Source organism: Triticum aestivum, chromosome 7B (assembly GCF_018294505.1).
Source record: "Triticum aestivum cultivar Chinese Spring chromosome 7B, IWGSC CS RefSeq v2.1, whole genome shotgun sequence".
Classification (NCBI taxonomy): domain Eukaryota; kingdom Viridiplantae; phylum Streptophyta; class Magnoliopsida; order Poales; family Poaceae; genus Triticum; species Triticum aestivum.
Window position 1 is genome coordinate 605,180,629 of NC_057813.1, and position 17,734 is coordinate 605,198,362.

General features: G+C 46.6%; 2 long non-coding RNA genes across 2 annotated transcripts; one reads left to right on the forward strand and one right to left on the reverse strand.

Annotated features, from left to right (window-relative positions):
* Nucleotides 1-256: 256 nt before the first annotated feature.
* On the reverse strand, nucleotides 257-5,104 carry LOC123155671 (uncharacterized). The gene is made up of 4 exons (XR_006477563.1): nucleotides 3,980-5,104; nucleotides 1,357-3,773; nucleotides 905-967; nucleotides 257-475 (listed from the first exon to the last, which is right to left on the reverse strand). It is a non-coding gene; the product is annotated as an uncharacterized lncRNA (long non-coding RNA).
* LOC123155672 (uncharacterized) lies at nucleotides 482-1,931 on the forward strand. Its single transcript, XR_006477564.1, has 2 exons — nucleotides 482-736; nucleotides 1,854-1,931. It is a non-coding gene; the product is annotated as an uncharacterized lncRNA (long non-coding RNA).
* Nucleotides 5,105-17,734: the final 12,630 nt, after the last annotated feature.

Here is a 17,734-nt window from a genome sequence, read left to right on the forward strand (position 1 = left end):
CTTTCCCGACCGACTATCGAATGGGTATTCTTTCCCGACCAACATTTTGTTGGGCCTGTTGTTAGCCTTTCCCAACCAACCATTTGATGGTGTTTGTTTTGCCGACCAACAATCTGATGGCATTTTCTTTTCCCGGCCAATAATTCGTCAACATTTTGTTCAGCCAACCACAATTTTAATTAGCATATGGTACTGATTGTCACATACATATAGATCATGTGTTCTAAGCATAACCATCAAGACATCATACATCATGTGCACCAAACCATTTTTATTCCATTAACTAATTGTCACATACATACACTTCAGTCTGTTCTAAGCACCAAGACAAGACACCATACATCAGGTTTACAAAATGACAGCAAAAAGACGCAAATATGAGACATCGGTTGTACAAAATGAAAGCTAAAGCATCCAGTTGACGCGGATCGCCGGCTTCATGGTTCATTGTGAGTCCAGTCCTTATGTTTGCTTCCTACAGAAGTTAAAGAAGTCTCAATTATTAGAATGTTTAATTAGTTTATGAAATTGAATGCAGCCAGAATTCATATCTGCATTATGCACACACAAGAACACAAAATGAGGAATACGCTTATCTAATCTATAAAAGTAGCATTTCGGAACATGAAGACCACCAATCAACTCCCAGTAGTGGCCATGGATGTGGCATAGAAGCTCTCTGTCCGATTGCTGAGCATTTAGTGTTCCCGGGGACATACTTAGTTACTGTGCATAGGTACCAGCCTATGTTTTTAAGGCGGTAAGGCGAGGCGAGGCGCTGGGGGGGCGCCTCACTGCCTAAGCGCTGAGGCATAAGGCGAGGCGACGCCTTAGAGACTTGTAAGCAACAGAATTAAGTAGAATTTGGTAGGCATTAAGCAACTAGGCATACAGCCATACACACCTTGCAACTGATTGTTGTAGAGCCCCCATCCTCTTTGCACTTGCTTTTCTCCCCAACAGAATTCTGCATCAACATGAAGTCATGAACAAATATGTTAGAATAATGTATCACTTACCAGTGCACATTCCACAAAAAATAGAAATAAAAGTGAGGCAGCAAACAAAAGTGGAAAGAAAGATAGCAAGTATGAGTGCAACTGCAATCTGCAATGGTCCACATAAGACAAACAGAATAATAGATAATTCCACATAAGACAAACAGAATAATAGATAATTCCAGCATAGCAAAAGGGATAAAGGTGGCCAGCTCAGCTCTCTCATGTCTCTCCACTCTCAAAGTCACTAACCACTATAAGAGACAAGTGAGCAACCACCAACCAGCTAGCACAAAACAGTCCAGCAAAGAAGAAAGAGAGCAGAGGAGGGTGTGGGAGAAGGGAGAGGGAGGTATACCTTACTGTTGCTCTTGCTTGTTGTTGCTGTACTGCAGAGGAGGAGCTGCTGGACAGGAGGATGAGGAGGAGCTGCTGGACAGGAGGAAGAGGAGGAGCTGCTGGAGAGGAGGAACCGTTGGAGAGGAGGGGGAGGAGCTGCTGGAGAGGAGGAGGAACCAGATCTGCTGGAGAGGAGCCACTGAAGAGAAGGAGGGGGAGGAGTGTGTGGATTGGGGGCTGTTTCTCTCTCTCTCTTTCTCCCCTCTTACCTGTTGGCGCCAACATGATTCCAGTTTCCCGCCTAAAACAGCTCCCCTGCCTGCCTGGCAAGCTAAGGCGTCCAAAATGGACTAAGGCAACGCCTCGGACGCCTAGGCAGACGCCTCGGACGCCTTATAGCTTAAGGCGGACGCCTTAGACACCCACCTAAGGCGAGGTGGACGCCTTGCCCTCGCAGGGCGCCCTGACGCCTAAGCGTCGCCTAGGCGACGCCTTAGGGACGCCTTGAAAACAGAGGTACCAGCAGCCAATATTCCAACACTTGTTTCCAAAAAAATAAACATACAACTTTACAGATAGTGGATACAGTGAGCTGAAAGTTAAATACTCCCTCCGTTCCTAAATATTTGTCTTTTTAGAGATTTCAATAAGTGAATACGTACGAAGCAAAATGAGTGAATCTACACTCTAAAATATGTCTATATACATCCGTACATGTTGTCCATTTGAAATCTCTAAAAAGACAAATATTTAGAAACGGAGGGAGTATATATATACACTGAGCTGAAAGCTAAATATATATAACTGTGACTTTTTAGTAGATATACAGATTTACTGGATTTAGTTTTGACTTGTATACGCCATGATAATTGAAATCGTTAGTATTAGATGATATACCTGTTGAATATGGCTCAAAAGGGTAAATATTCTTGATTGTATAATCAAATCCAAACAAAATCCATCAAAATCAGACATTTACAGCAAGTAGGCTAGGACCAATATACTATGCACCAAATAGTTCCTATTGAGATGCAATTACATCAATCATACATGTCATTGCTTTAGCCTACACTACAGTAGTTGTCGAGATAGAGAACAATGCAGAAGAATTAGAATGCTCCATGTTGATATAGTTCACGATTAGTAGCAGCAAAAGTACATAGCTGGAGGGGTCTAACAAAGGTGAACTTATTTGCTTACATAATTGATGCAGTAATATAGAAAATTTAAACTCAAAAGATTTTTTTTCCATTTCATGAACCTAAGGAATAACATGTTGCCACTCAACATCTGTGGCAGTATCTGCGAACGGTGGCATAAAACCCCTATGTTTCTAGAAAGAAACAAATATACACAACAATAACCGTGGCAATCCAGTTACAAATTTCACGAGAATTGAGCAAACCGTTGAGCAATTTTTTTCTTGATCTCTTTCAGCTAAATACTAATCATTCTGGATTATTACCTGTAGATAGTAAATGATTGTAAACCTGGAATAAAAAGTCACTGCACCAAGAACAAGGAATCTCAGACTTTGTGTTTCCCACCCCATAACACATCTTTTTTTTTAGCAATTTTTTTGACTTTATCAAAAAATCTCAGTCTAGGAGAGATGTTCAACACAAAAAGTCTAGTTACAAAAGTAGATTCTTGACTTTGGTGTTCAAAGCTAATCTATTTCCTAGCTGGCCTTTATGTACCCTCATGTATGATATATCCTTGCTGTTGCTTCTAGATAATAAAATGAATAGAAACAGTTGCATGCCACTTGTGCAATTCAGAGAATAAAAACATAAAATACCTTGTTTTCGTTCAGTATATAGAGAATGAAAAAAATAGTTAATAATATGATGCCCCGTTATAAATATAACTAAGCGTAAAACTGAAGTTGTACAAATAAATCTAGTTGCATCTCAGTAGTAAATCAGATTTGATGGGCAGGATAGGGAGATCTAGTTGCAGACTGAAGCAATCCGCAAGAACTCACCAACAGTTGGGGGGGGGGGGGGGGGGTTGAAGTTCCAAATTTCAAGATAACCTAGGAACTAAACCATCACATAAAACACATGTGGAGGTCTAGCCCAGATAACAGAACTAGAAGGTTTAGTAATTTAAGAAGAATGTAAAAAAGGAAAACCAGGCAGGAACTAAGCAATCACATAAAGCACACATGTGGTTTAAATGTTCTATTTTTAGAACAGAATAGAATCTATATCACTGACTTCAGCAAGTCGTGTTTGTACTGCTTCATGTTCTACCTATATTTACTTTCCACCCAAAAATGAAAATGTGTGGATGAATATACTACAGTTTTGACACAGCAGGATGGCTTACTTTGGAAGGCTGATGCGCGTGATCTACATGATCATGATCTTGTGTTACACTAGACCTCAAAACACGTCCTTCATTCATGCTTGCAGGTGCATGGGAGGGTGCCTGCATAGATAGGTTAGTGCTCAGAGCTACATTTTCTTCTTGGCGGAGAAAACAAATGTGATGGAAGCTACATAGCTTTCTTTTGTATTGTCAGATGGAAGTATCAATAGAAAACATATCCACATCTAATAATGAGATATGTGTACCAGAAAGTAATTTTACTGTGCAAAAAATGACATCAGTGTGGATTCTTCTCATCGTCTTACCTCAGTGATACGATACCTGAAGAAATAACACTTTATATCTTCAGAGTGGCAAATAGTTACAGCCCATCAACACCTTAATCAAGAAACAAGTTAAATAGCCTGGGCACAAAAGTGTTATATTTTCAGAGTGGCAAATAGTTACAGCCCATCAACACCTTAATCAAGAAATAAGTTAAATAGCCTGGGCACAAAACACAGGTTAGTCATTTGAACATGGTCCTTTAAAAGAAGCATTTAAAAACAGAAACTTCTCAAACTGAAAATGATTATCAGAATTAAATTGTTGCCCTAACTGCACTGGAAGAGATTCAGTTTCAGTAAATAAGCAAGGAAACAATGATACTTTCTCAATTGATCTGTTAGGTGTTCTTTTACATGGATCCGGCATGGAACCAATTGTACACATATAGCAATTACGCGTTTTACTTACTGGATCGAAGTTCTGCTTTTGTCCTGTATAAATATTGACAGCAAGACCAACACTACCACATAATTGTTCTATAAGTAAATAATGCCCTACATTTATATTCCAGCAGAGTTGTCCCAACCATTTTCTATATACATTTAGTTACTAATCACACATAATTTTTAAGCAGTCCATTTTCTATGTCCAGCCATGCATCATCCTAGAATATCGAGTGAGGGCACAAGTCTTGATCAGGATTCAGGATCCAGTTAGTTACCTACACGTCCTGGGTGTTGACGTGGAGCTGGTTGATAAGGAACCGGAACCTGGAGGAGTGGAGGTTGGTGCCGGAGCCGCCGACGCTGCTCGCCGGGAAGCTTGAAAGCTTTCAGGCCAGGTAGGTGAGGTCGTCGACGGGATTGGACACCACGAGCAGCAGCACCTCCGGGACGTGCGCCGCCACGGCCGTCACGCCATTCCGCAGGGCAACGCTCCTCTGGAGTAGGTGGAGAGGTGGCCGGCGCGGTGGAGAGGTCGACAGCGTGGAGTAGAGACGCGGGGGCGCGAGGGAGAGGCCAACGCCGTGGTGGAGCGCGGAGGCGCGGTGGAGAGCCCGGCGGCGGCGGGTGTGGGGAATCGAAGGAGAAGGAGAAGGGGAATTAGGGATTTGGCTGCGTGCGTGGTACACCTTATCTAGATCTGAGCGTTCGTGGGCTTGGGCCAAAATATTCGCGCTAAAAGATTTCTGTAGCCCGCGTTGGCCAATTTGCCACGAACTGTGGGTCGGCATTATTTACCGACCGACGGGCTGATGGACATACGACGTTTCCCGACCGATGATTCGACAACAAATTTCGTACTATTTCCGACCGACAGTCACTCACTGTTCACGTGATTTTCCAACAAATTGTCTATTAGAAGTTTTCTCACGTCACGGTCGGTCGGCAATACTGACTTTTTCCAACATACGTCCGTAGGGAATACAATTTCATGGTGTAGTGAAGGTTCTAGTATGAATAGTGGTTCCGGTGACGACCGGTCAATTGGTTTTGACTGTACATCGCTCTTATCGCGTTCGCATTGCAGCCCAGCACGCTGGACCCTCCATGTCGCTCACCGAATGGAACGCGCTTCGTCTTGCATTTTCGCTTGCTTTTGGGACCGCAGTTGAGAGCAAATCGACGTCCCTCCCCCTCCCCCACCCACATCATTTATTATACCACCACTCCCTCCATTTTATGCGGAGTAAATAAAAACAGATGGAGTATACTACGGATGAGGATCCCCTAACGTGGCCGAACCCATTGTGTAACTGACATGCATGGCCTAGCAAGCATGGGGTCCGCTAGTAAGTGACCGAAAGGGAGGGTAAGGCAGGGATACCTACGTCAGAGGATCCACTTCCACTATACTACTTTGACCAAATGTTAGAGTAATAATATATGACATGCAACTTACACAAATGCTAGAGTAATAATATATGATATGCAACTTACACAAAGCATACAGGGTCTAATGCGTTTTTCGAGGCTAACTTTGACCAAATGTTAAAGTAATAATATATGACATGCAACTTACACAAAGCATATGGTCAATTTCGTATGTGAAAGGAGTTTTCAATTATATAATTTTCACATTATACATCTCATGTACTCCCTCCTTCTAGGTGTGTAAGTCATCTTACGAAAACCAAATAATCCCAAAACACGTAGGCGCGGTGCATTAACTTCTACCTCGTTTCTTGTTTCTTGACATATGAACCAATAAGAGATGAGGGTGTGCATGCTTTTAATGATCTGAGACTATCAAACATGACATGCAGTGGTTAGTTTATTGCATGCAATACTATTAATTAGCAAAAAACATTAATGTCTCTCGTTTTCCCCTCCTCCTTGGTCACGGTGCACAGCCTAAGATGACTTACCCACCTATGTGAAAGGAGTACTATTAATCTTGTCAATAGTCAAATTGGAAACCATCTCGAGTGCAAATCTAGGAGTACGTACGAATCTAACAATATTGATTGGGCGTTGAATGTTGATACCTTTTTATCATAGTAGAGATACTTTGACTACACATAAAACTTATATGTAAAGTTGAAAGGATAGGAGGGAGTATATTGTACGTTCAAAAACGAAACAAACATTGAATACCCTTTATATATGATTTGCGGATGCCATGATCACCGGTTCAAAATTTTGAATCCGCCTTAGGTATCACGTGCCCCCACTCGTTCCCTCTCGATTTTATCTCGGGGTCCGAAGATCTATTGAAAAAGGACTAGGGTGGGTACATGCGAATGATACTCGGCAGAATGTTCAAATGAGGCATGCGGGAGGATGGACTCGACTGGAGGGCGACATGATCGATGGAGAAGAGGGTTGGAGAGGAATGAGAAATAAGCAAACGCCACATGATTACACTTGAACGACTCAAATAAACAATAAGTTGTCTCGCTTGGCCTACATAGTGAAAGGCCTAATGCGCAACGCGGAGCACTAACGCTCGAATATGGCCGGGAAAACAGGGAAACTGACATGTGGGGCACACCCATCGGGACGACGTAGCGCGGACTAGTCCAATGGAGGAGCTGGCCCATGACCTCCTCGCCACCGACAACCATTCATGTGGGTCGTTGGGGCCAACAACGGGGCGCAGCTCTAGCACCGCCTCTGGACACGGCGACCGCGGTGAGTGACACGCTCATATCATCGATAGACACGGTCGGTTTCAGTGTGCCGAGGGTGGCGTTTGTGCTGTGGCACGACCAACGGTATGTTTGGTTTGTGCCCAAGGTTGCCCCATCAAAGCATTGGGTAGCCAAAATTTTGGTTGAGGTATTGGTTGCCCATGATTTGGCTGACATTGGCAAGAAAAATGAACTAGAGTTTTCTAGAGTTCATTGGCATGCCAAAGAAATGGCAACCATCCAAACAAAGACTAGTCTTTGGGTCATGAACAAAATTTTGGTAAGGTGCACTTTGGCCACAATCCAAACACACCCCAACACCCAGCTCGTCGAGGATGCACGGGGTGTCGTGACGCGTCCGCGGATTGGTGTAGCGCGCCCAACTGCAGCCTCTCGACCTGAGATCATGCCGGGTCGTCTTGCTTTTTCAATGACATGCGGGGATCGCATTTGAGAAAAGGCATCTCCAACGTTTCCACGACCGCAGCTGACTACCCTGGCACACCAAAGCCCTCGTCCCTCGCGCCGTCGCGCAGTGCGTTCCCAGCCGGCGCCAGCTACCCGCATTCATGACGTCCGTTCGTATGTCGTCGTTAAGAGGCTCGGTGCCCGAGGAACCAACTCCGGTGACTTAATGACGCATCCGGACACTTGGCCTCACCGGAATGCGCTACTTAAAGCGGCAACGTCCAGCTAACCTCCACACCATAGTGCATCGTCCTCCTACCTGGCACCACATCCGCCATGACCGCAAGTGCGAATGCTCTGCGAGAGAGCTTGTCTTTGGGGATGAAGCTCGAGGTCGCCGCCCTCGCTCAAGTCGCCTCTCGCAATGCAATAGCGGCATAGCCGGACTCGGACGCGACCGCACAAAGCGGTGGCCACGCTGGCGGCCGACGACGGGAGCACCGTCAGCCACGCGTCCTACTTGACATCGTCCAGCGTCCGGCACCGCCGAGGTCGGGGACTCCTCCGAGGATGAGTAGGGCATGGGAGGTGGCAGGGCATGGTGTGCCAACTGGCCGGTCCGTATCCCGTGTTCTACTCTTCCTCGCCGGAGACCGCACCTTCACTTCACGGGTCTTGAACCCCGCCCCCGTACATACAGATCGCAGATGGAGGACGTCGATCGCCGCCGTAGAATAGGTTTAGGGTCGGGTTTCTTTTATTTTTTTGTCTTATAAAAGTTCGAAATGTAATGAAAATCTACCGTGTTTGCATTAATCTCAGCCGGTGTATATGAACTTTCACAATAATATACATATTGTAGGAGTACTAGCAAGATGCCCGTGCGTTGCACGGAAGATCAAGATCTTGTGGGAGAAAATGATGAACGAGGGAAAGCCTTATCTGCAAATGTGGAGAGGATTGCAGGTAAATTGTCATAGTTTCCTTCCTATCCGTTAGATATAGATCGAATGGCCTATATTGCAGGATGACAGGCACATCATCATCACCAACTCTGCTTTTTATTGAACCGAGACAAATCTAAAAAAACCCAACTAAGCCAACCTCCCAGCATATCGCGCGGGAAAAGAACCGGCCGCACCGTTTTAGTCGGGATTACCGTATTACTAGTAGTAGTAGTATCGATGGATCGCGCGAAGCAACATTTTTTTTGAGGGGGCGAAGCACCTAGTTTAAAAGGAAAAAAGACGGTACACTCACAACACTCCTGTCGCGGTCGCATTGCACCCCACACACGTTCGGTCTGCACACGGCTCACGCAAACGGAACGCGCTTCGGCTTGCCTCTTCATTGACACGTGGGACTGCACTTGGAGAAACAGACCATGCGCCAAACCCCCCCCCCCGCCCACCGCGCGAAAATCCTCCCCCCCCACACACAAAAATTCCCCCCAAATTCGATTCAACCGCCCTTCGGCCAAATATTCCCCTCTCCCCCCCCCCCCCGTCCCCCTCCACTCCATTCGCTCCGCCAAAGCCGCCCTCCCCGCCGCGCCGATACGTCGGCACCGCGGTTCGTCGAGGGGACGCATGGCGATCCTCTCGCTCCCATAGTACGCTCTCGTAGACTACTGTCCTCTAGCCATGCCGCCACCTCTGGCTACGTTCTTGTGGAGGCGCACGGCGATCAGCGCCGCCACCGCTGGCGACATTCGTGTGGAGACGCATGGCGGTCAGCTTCTCCCATGATACGCGCATTCTAGACTGAGGCCCCGTTCATGTCGGTGTAGCGCTGAATGTTAGCTGATAGATGCTGTTAATCGCACTGTTTGCCGAAGTAGTTTACTGTCAATATGCTCTGCTTAAGAAGCTTCCTTGCCCTCTTCTGCACTCAATCTGCTTAGCTGTGATGGCATGCCAAGGCCGATTAGTTGCTAAAATATCCTGCCATATATTTATTGTGACATAGATTGCCATGGTCTAGTAGCCAATCTGTTAGGTGAAATAGCTCTACACCGTTTTATACTCGATCTTTGTTGCTGCGATGGCCTTCGATAGTTCGATGGCTGTGTGCTCGGCCTCATTGACTGCTGAAACAGCCTGCCATAATTTAGCACTCAAATCTGTTTGCTGAATTAGCTTTACATATATTTCGTTACTTAGATCTGCTCGTCCAAATATCTTGCCATAGCTTTAGACATCGACCTAGGTATTTTTTTCTGGACTTCATAAAAAAGCATATATGTTTTTCTTATAATATCTAGTAGAAGAACTAATTTTATGTCTAACAGATGGACATGACTTGGATAACTTCTGCTCGAAGATTCTCCGCTGCATATGTCGAGGGGGTTGAAAACTTCATGAACTTTATCAGAGCTGAGTACGGTGGTCCGAAATCAGATGTGCTCTGCCCGTGTAGCAGTTGTATGAATTCAGTTACAAGACCCCAGTCAACTGTGCAAAATCATCTACACTTGTATGGGATGTCGGTCACATATACTAGGTGGGTTCATCATGGTGAAGCTGTGAACGTCAATGTTATTGACTACGTGGAAGCAGCAGATCACCATCTTGATCTGCCTGATGCTCAGGTGGAAGAGGAGGAGGAGGTGGTGGTGGCGGAGCCAGTGAGTTTGACCAACATTGAAACAATGCTACGAAATGCTCGTGCATTCCGTGAACTTTCACCTGCAGAAGAAAAACGGTGGGCCCGCATGTTGGAACAATGCAACGTTGCTGTCACCCCAGGAAATAAGCTGTCAGTATTCTCAGCTATGGTCACCTTTCTTCAGGTGAAGACATCTGAGCGGATGACCAACAAATCATTCGATGCGATGTTGGCTGCTTTCCGCAAATCTTTCCCAGATGCGTCTGAGCTGCCACACACCTACAGTAAAATGAAGAATTTCCTTCGTGCAGTTGGAATTGGATATGATATGATCCATGTTTGTAAGAATAATTGTGTTCTGTTCCGGAAGGATTATGCCAACTTAAGTGAATGCCCGAAATGCAAATCATCAAGATGGAAAGATGGCGATGCTGTGAAGAGGGTTCCTCATAATGTTCTGAGACATTTTCCAATTACACCAAGATTGCAGAGGTTGTTTCATGATGCTGAAACAAGAGAGGATGTACTGTGGCATTCTAGGAACCAGGAGTACAGAGATCAGAATGTAATGAGCCATCCATCTCATGGTAGTGAGTGGAAAAGCTTCAATGATAAACACAAAGAGTTTGCTGCTGACCCGAGAAACATTAGACTTGGCTTAGCTTCAGATGGATTTAACCCATTTGGCCACCAGAGCGCCACATATAGCATGTGGCCAGTGCTTGTTATCCCTTACAACATGCCTCCAAATGTCTGCACCAAAGAATCAAACTACATGATGGCCTTGCTCATCCCAGGTCCAAAAAGTCCTGGAAAGGATTTTGATTTGTTCATGGAGCCTCTTGTGGAGGAACTTCAACAGCTATGGAAGGGTGTTCTCACTCGAGACCTATATAGCAGCCCACCAGCTGATTTCTTTCTGCGTGCTGTTGTAATTTGGTGCATCCATGATTATCCGGCTTTGGGCACTATGTCAGGGCGAACGACACATGGTTACAATGCATGTGTTCGCTGTGACAGGAATCCGCTGTCATACGCAATACTTAGCAAGATCTGTTACATTGGACACCGCCGTTTCCTTGCCAAGGACAAGCCGCATCCTAGAAAATACCGAAGACATGTGTTCAATGCAAAGCATGAAAACCGTGATGCGCCAAAGAGGCTCACCGCCGATGAGTTGCAAGTGGAATTAGAGAAGGTCAGGCATATTACACCAGGAAACCATCCTGGTAATGGTAGCGGGAAAAGGAAGCGTGGCACGGTAGAAGAGAGATTATTGTTTACCCGCAGGTCCACTTTGTGGGACTTGGAGTATTGGAAAGATTTGGATCTGCGGCATAATCTTGATGTGATGCACATCGAGAAAAATATATGTGACAGCATTATCGGCACACTTCTTAACATTGAAGGCAAGACGAAAGATACCTTAAAATCTAGGATTGATTTGACACACCTGGGTATCAGAAAGGATTTGCAGGTGCAAGATGAAGGTAAACCACGGGATATGGCACCAGCTGTGTACGTCTTGGACAAGGTAAAAAGAAAAGAATTCTGCGAGGTCCTGTCACGTGTGAGATTCCCACATGGATTTGCTTCCAACCCTGAAAGGAGAGTCAGTGCAGATGGAAACAAGGTACAAGGGTTGAAAACTCATGACTGCCACGTCCTACTTCAAAGGGTTTTACCTGTTATCCTTAGAGGATTGGGCCGCCCTGACTTATACAGAGCAGTTGCAGAGTTGGGACAATTCTTCAGGGAACTCTGCAGTAGAAATATCAGGATAGATGCTTTGGAGCGTCTTAGAGACAAGATACCAACTATCCTATGCGACCTTGAGAAGATATATCCTCCAGCCTTCTTTGATGTGATGGTGCATTTGGCTGTTCATCTACCTGATGAGGCACTACTTAGAGGTCCAGTACAGTATGGCTGGATGTACCCTATTGAAAGGCGGCTAGGCACTTTCAAGGGCTATGTTAGGAACAGAGCTAGACCCGAGGGTTCCATTGCAGAGGCCTACATTGCTACAGAAGCGTTGACATTCTGCTCAAAATACATTGAAACAGCTGATCAGCTTAGCAAAGAGGTGGGTGAAGACAATCCCGGGCTCAATGTTTTCGATTATTCTGTTCGAGTTACAGGGAAGAGTCGACAAGAGGACAAACCTAAAGATTTGGACAAAATGGTTTGGTATGTGTTGAATAACTGTCCTGAGATACTACCTTATATCAAGTAAGTGCAGTACTGCAGCTTATACATCGTAATCTACTAAACTTGCAGCACATTCTTATATATTTAGATGTTTGACGCGATCACTATGTTGTGCAGCATCTACAAAGAGGAGTTACTGCCGCAAAATCCAAGAAACATTGACAAACTGGTTATGGCAGGATTTGCGAAATGGTTCAAGAACCATGTAAGCTTTTGAAGTGCACTGTCAGTTTTTTTAATATATTGAGTACATAAGATGATCAGCTTGTCTATTTTCTAACCATAGGTTAAGAAGATGCGGGAGGATGGGCAGGCAGTTGATGATGCCCTTTACTCACTAGCAATGGGTCCTGATACTCGGGTAAGACATTATGAATCTTGCGTTGTTGGAGATGTGCGCTACAACACCCTTGCACGAGACGAAGGCAGGAAGACACAAAACAGTGCCATCATGAGCACGGATACGTATGACAAAGAGACAACTGAAATGTATGCTAACATAACAGACATTGTTCAGTTGCAGTATATCTCCAGTTTCGAGGATCATCGGTGTGTGGTTCTGTTGTGCTGTCGTTGGTATAACCTGTTTTCCAGGATCGCAAAACCCAGAGCTGATGATTATTTCAAATCCATCAATGTCAAGGCGGCGTACCAGACCAACGAGCCTTTTATTTTGGCAAATCAAGCAACACAGATATTTTTCTTGGAAGACACATTTGCACGTAGCGATGACTGGAGAGTATTGCAAAGGTTTGAGCAGAGGAATTCGTTTAATGAAGTTGCACAACAAGATGATGCTTACACTGCTCCTGATGTACAAGATAACACAGATGTTCCTAATATCTTTGAGAACCATCACGTCAATGACGCCGGCGAAAAGATTGCCTGTCGTGCTGTGGACATACAAGAGTTGATCAAGAAGAAGCCAACGTTCGAGGACGTTGAGGACGAAGAAGAAGATGACACCATGGGGAATTACGATTCAGACTGATACACATGGCGAAGATGTTGACGCTGCTGCTGCGGATGATGATTACATTGCTTTTGTCGTATTTGCCTGTCAGAAGACGTTTTTTATCTACTATGTGAAATTGTGTTTGCTATGACAACTGAAACCTGATGAACATGTTGTTTAGTATTTTGCTGTGAGAACATCACTTGTTATGTATGCTGATTTGTGTTTGGTGATTGTATGACAACTAAAACATGATGACATTGTTGTTTAGTTGTACTCATATTTGGCTGTGAAACTTGAATTTGATGACATAGTTTGCTGTTGGACTGCAATTTGCTCGACGTCTTCGAATGAGAACAAAGCTGACCCGACAGGGCCTCTGCTATCTATTTATTTATATGAGCAAAAGGGGATACCCCCTGATTTCCGTTAATAGAAATCATTAGATGTTCACAACACTACGCCCAGCCTGCTACACAGGTTTCATTCATTACTAGTTTCAGCAAAGTGCTCATGTCGTAGCCACTGAATACATCACGAGTGCTACATACACTGCAAATAAAGAGACAATCATCCTACAGAGCACATCGATTTTGCCCATTATCTTCACAAGCTCTTTCATCTCCTCATTGTTGTCAAGGCCGTTCAGCAGCTGTTGCTTGGCCATGATCAGAGGAACTGCATCTTTAACCTTCTGCTCTGCATCTTCCTCTTCTGTCGTTCCTTCAGTTACTTGTCCAACACCCCAACCTGCTGGTATTGGGATTCCTCGGCTAACCAAATAATCAGCGTAGTTGCATTCCCCACATCAGCAACTTCCCAGAAATACAAATCACACGAATCTTCCCTTTTCTGCACGAATCAAATTGGAAGATCATCAACCAAACTATTAAAAAAATCAGCAACTGAAAGCAGCAGAACAACACTTAAACATATTATTACCCCATGATTCGGGCATTTGTAGAAGACTCGGCCAGGGTTGCGGATTGTGGTTGAGACGCGACGGATGACTCTGCGTGATTTGCAGCAGTGGCACCACACCAACGGCAGCGGGTTGCGATGAGCAATCGGCTGCGGTGCGCGTGCCGGCGGGGGTGTGATGAGACCCACAGGCGATGGTACGGGTGGCGACTTGGCGCATATCTGGTTGTTGCCTGCTGAAGAGCAGGTGGACGAGCAGCCAGCGGACATGGTTGCTGCGGCCAGAGCTTCTGATGCTAGGCAGAGTAAGTAGAGAAGAGGAGAAGCGAACGTTGGATATGTCAGTTTCATTACTTGCAGAGTAGCATAGCACCATATATAGTCATAGTCTAGGTTTGGATTCGAACCAGCTACAGGAGCACGTCTTTCTTTTTTCTAAAACTCGGCAACGTCTCTTTACTGGTACACTAGCTTGTTCTGTACGCCTTCCCAAGTCTTTGATTTTCTTTCCCTTTTTTTGCGAGGAAGGAAGGAGGACAAAATTGAGAGTTCCTCGGACTCGAACCCAAGACCTCTCAGTTGAAAACCAAGGGTGCTAGTCACTTATGTGGTGAACGTTCCCTGTGAGGAGGACGGCAGACGAACGCATTTTCCTCGCAGTTTTCTTCCTATATATAAAAAAGTATGCTACTTGGTGTCCGCTTAGTCAAAAAACGATTGTGCCAACCTTGACCATTCGATTGACATTCAACGTCTGTCGCGTTTCTTCAGTCTCTTCTTCCTCGAGCCGCCAAAACCAAACCAGCGCCGGCGGGACCGCCTGCTCCCGCCTCCCACGGCTGGCTATGATCTTCCCCGGCTCCTGTTCGTTCCCGTCCGAGGCCTCACCATCGTCCTCCGCGCTCGCCGTGGCGCCGCGCTCCGGTGTTGTCAACATGATCAACAACCAAGAGGAATAAGGAGATGACTATACATGGTGAGGATGACAGTAGGGACCCAACAGCGCGCGCAGTAATTTTGTTTTTTTCGGGACGGAGAAGGGTATCAACTGAGTTGTGCGGGACCCGTGGCCCGTCTAGCCCAGGCTTTTATTTCATATGTTTAGCACATGACCAGTCCAGTTTGTTTTTTTCCTTTCTGAAAAATGGCTAGCCAGCTATTATGTTTTTTACAGAATAACCAACATAGGCCTACTTACTTTTCTACGCCCTGCTGGGCCGGAAATCTTTCAAGACGAGGAGGGATGCATTTTGCCCAGAAAATGGGCTATAAGTAATAAGAAATGGGCTATAAGTAATTATAAATGGGTTGTAAAATGAAAAAATACAGCAAACAGGCAATTAGTTCCCAAATACTATTTTTTTCGGATTTTGATATTTTAAATTTCATTGTTTTTGTTCTGGTAAAATTTCATTGAATTTAAATTAAGGTATATTTAGATTTAAAATTAATTTGAATCCGGCTAGAAATTTCGGGTTGTATGCTGTTTGGGACAGATTTGGAGGTTAACTTGTGGGTCTACTAGGTTGACGTGTACTTTGGCTTTGTCAACTAACCGTGCTATTTCTCCAATATCTGATCTTCTTGCTCCAGCCGCCCAAACCAGCCCGGCTGGGACTGCCTGCTCCCGCCTCTCGTGGCCGGCTGTGCTGCCGCACATGCCGCACCGCCCCACCCTACTTCATTGCTGGCCAGGCCATTCCTCTACTCACCCACACCTCCTGTTATTTTTCGGTGACGGCAACCGGACCAGTAAACCCTTGTACTCCCCACCGCGTGGGCAACCATTGCCGAGTCTTCCCTGGATCCGTGTCGTTCCCTTCCTAGGCCTCGCCGTCGTCCACTACCATGGTGCTCTTGGCGTGGCCTGGTCAACGTGGTCAACGAACGACATCCATCGGCCGTGGACTATACGCGCAAAATAATGATTCCTCCACCTAACAGCTGGGACCCACCGGAAGGGCCTCTGTATTTCGCGAAAAAAACGTTCCCCCCGCTGACATGTCGGACCCACCAGCTATATCTTCGCACGCAAGGAAGTGCCTCCTTATTACGCACAAAAAAATGAATACCTACCCTGCTAGATGGGACCCACCATAGTGGGAGGATCATTTGTGGGCCAACTAAGTTGACGGGGACGGAGGGCTTTGTCAACTTAGTCAATATGAACGATTCTAACTCCAGTGATCGTACGATGTCCATCCAACGGCCATAGTGCTTCTTCAACCTCTGGTCTTCTTGCTCCAGCCGCCCAAAGCAGCGCCGGTCGTGCCGCGTGCTCCTGCCTCTCGTGGCCGGCTGTGATGCCGCGGAGGCCTCACCGCCCCCTACTACTCCCACCGCTGGCCCAGGGTATCCCTCTACTCACCACACCCCATGTTATTCTGCGGCGACGGCAGCCTCACGCCGTAGCCGAACCAGTGAACCCTCGTACTCCTCTTCGCGCGGGCTACCACTGCTGCGTCTTCCTCGGCTCCGAGTCGTCCCCTTCCTAGGCCTCGCCGTCGTCCAAACCACCGCCCTGGTGCTCTCAGCGCGGCGTGGTCAACGTGGTCAACGACCGACTTCCATCGGAAGAGTACTGTACATGGAGAGGCTGACAGCTGGGTCCAGGCGGCCGCAAGGAAGTGCCTCCTTATTACGCGCAAAATAATTATTCCTCCACCTGACAGCAGGGACCCACCGGACGGGCCACCTTATTTCGCGAAAAAAAACGTTTCCCCCCTTACTGCTGGGACCCACCGGACGGGCCAGCGTATTTCGCGAAAAAAACGTTCCCCGCGCTGTCAGCTCGGACCCACCGGAAGTGCCTCCTTATTACGCACAAAAAAAATGAATACTCCCCTTGCTAGCTGGGACCCACCATGGTGGGAGGCTGACTTGTGGGCCTACTAAGTTGACTGGGACGGGGGCCTTTGTCAACTTTAGTCAATATGAACGATTCTAGCTCCAGTGACCGTACGATGTCCATCCAACGGCCGTAGTGCTTCTTCAACCTCTGGTCTTCTTGCTCCAGCCGCCCAAAGCAGCGCCGGTCGTGCCGCATGCTCCTGCCTCCCGTGGCCGGCTGTGCTGCCGCGGAGGCCTCACTGCCCCCTACTATTCCCACCGCTGGCCAGGCCCTGCGGCGACGGCAGCCTCACACCGCAGCCGAACCAGTGAACCCTCGTACTCCTCTCCGTGCGGGCTTCCACTGCCGCGTCTTCCCCGGCTCCCCGTCGTCCCCTTCCTAGGCCTCGCCGTCGTCCACCGCCCTGGTGCTCTCGGCGCGGCGTGGTCAAAGTGGTCAAGGAACGACTTCCATCGGACGTGGACTATACGTGGAGAGGCTGACAGCTGGGTCCACGGCCGCAGCAAGGAAGTGGCTCCTTATTACGCGGAAAATAATGATTCCTCCACCTGACAGCTGGGACCCACCAGACGGGCCACTGTATTTCACGAAAAAAATGTTTCCCCCTGACTGCTGGGACCCACCAGCTACATCTTCACACACAAGGAAGTTCGTCCGGGCAAAAAAAACAAAATGATTCGCCCCCCTAACCGCTGGGACCCACCAAC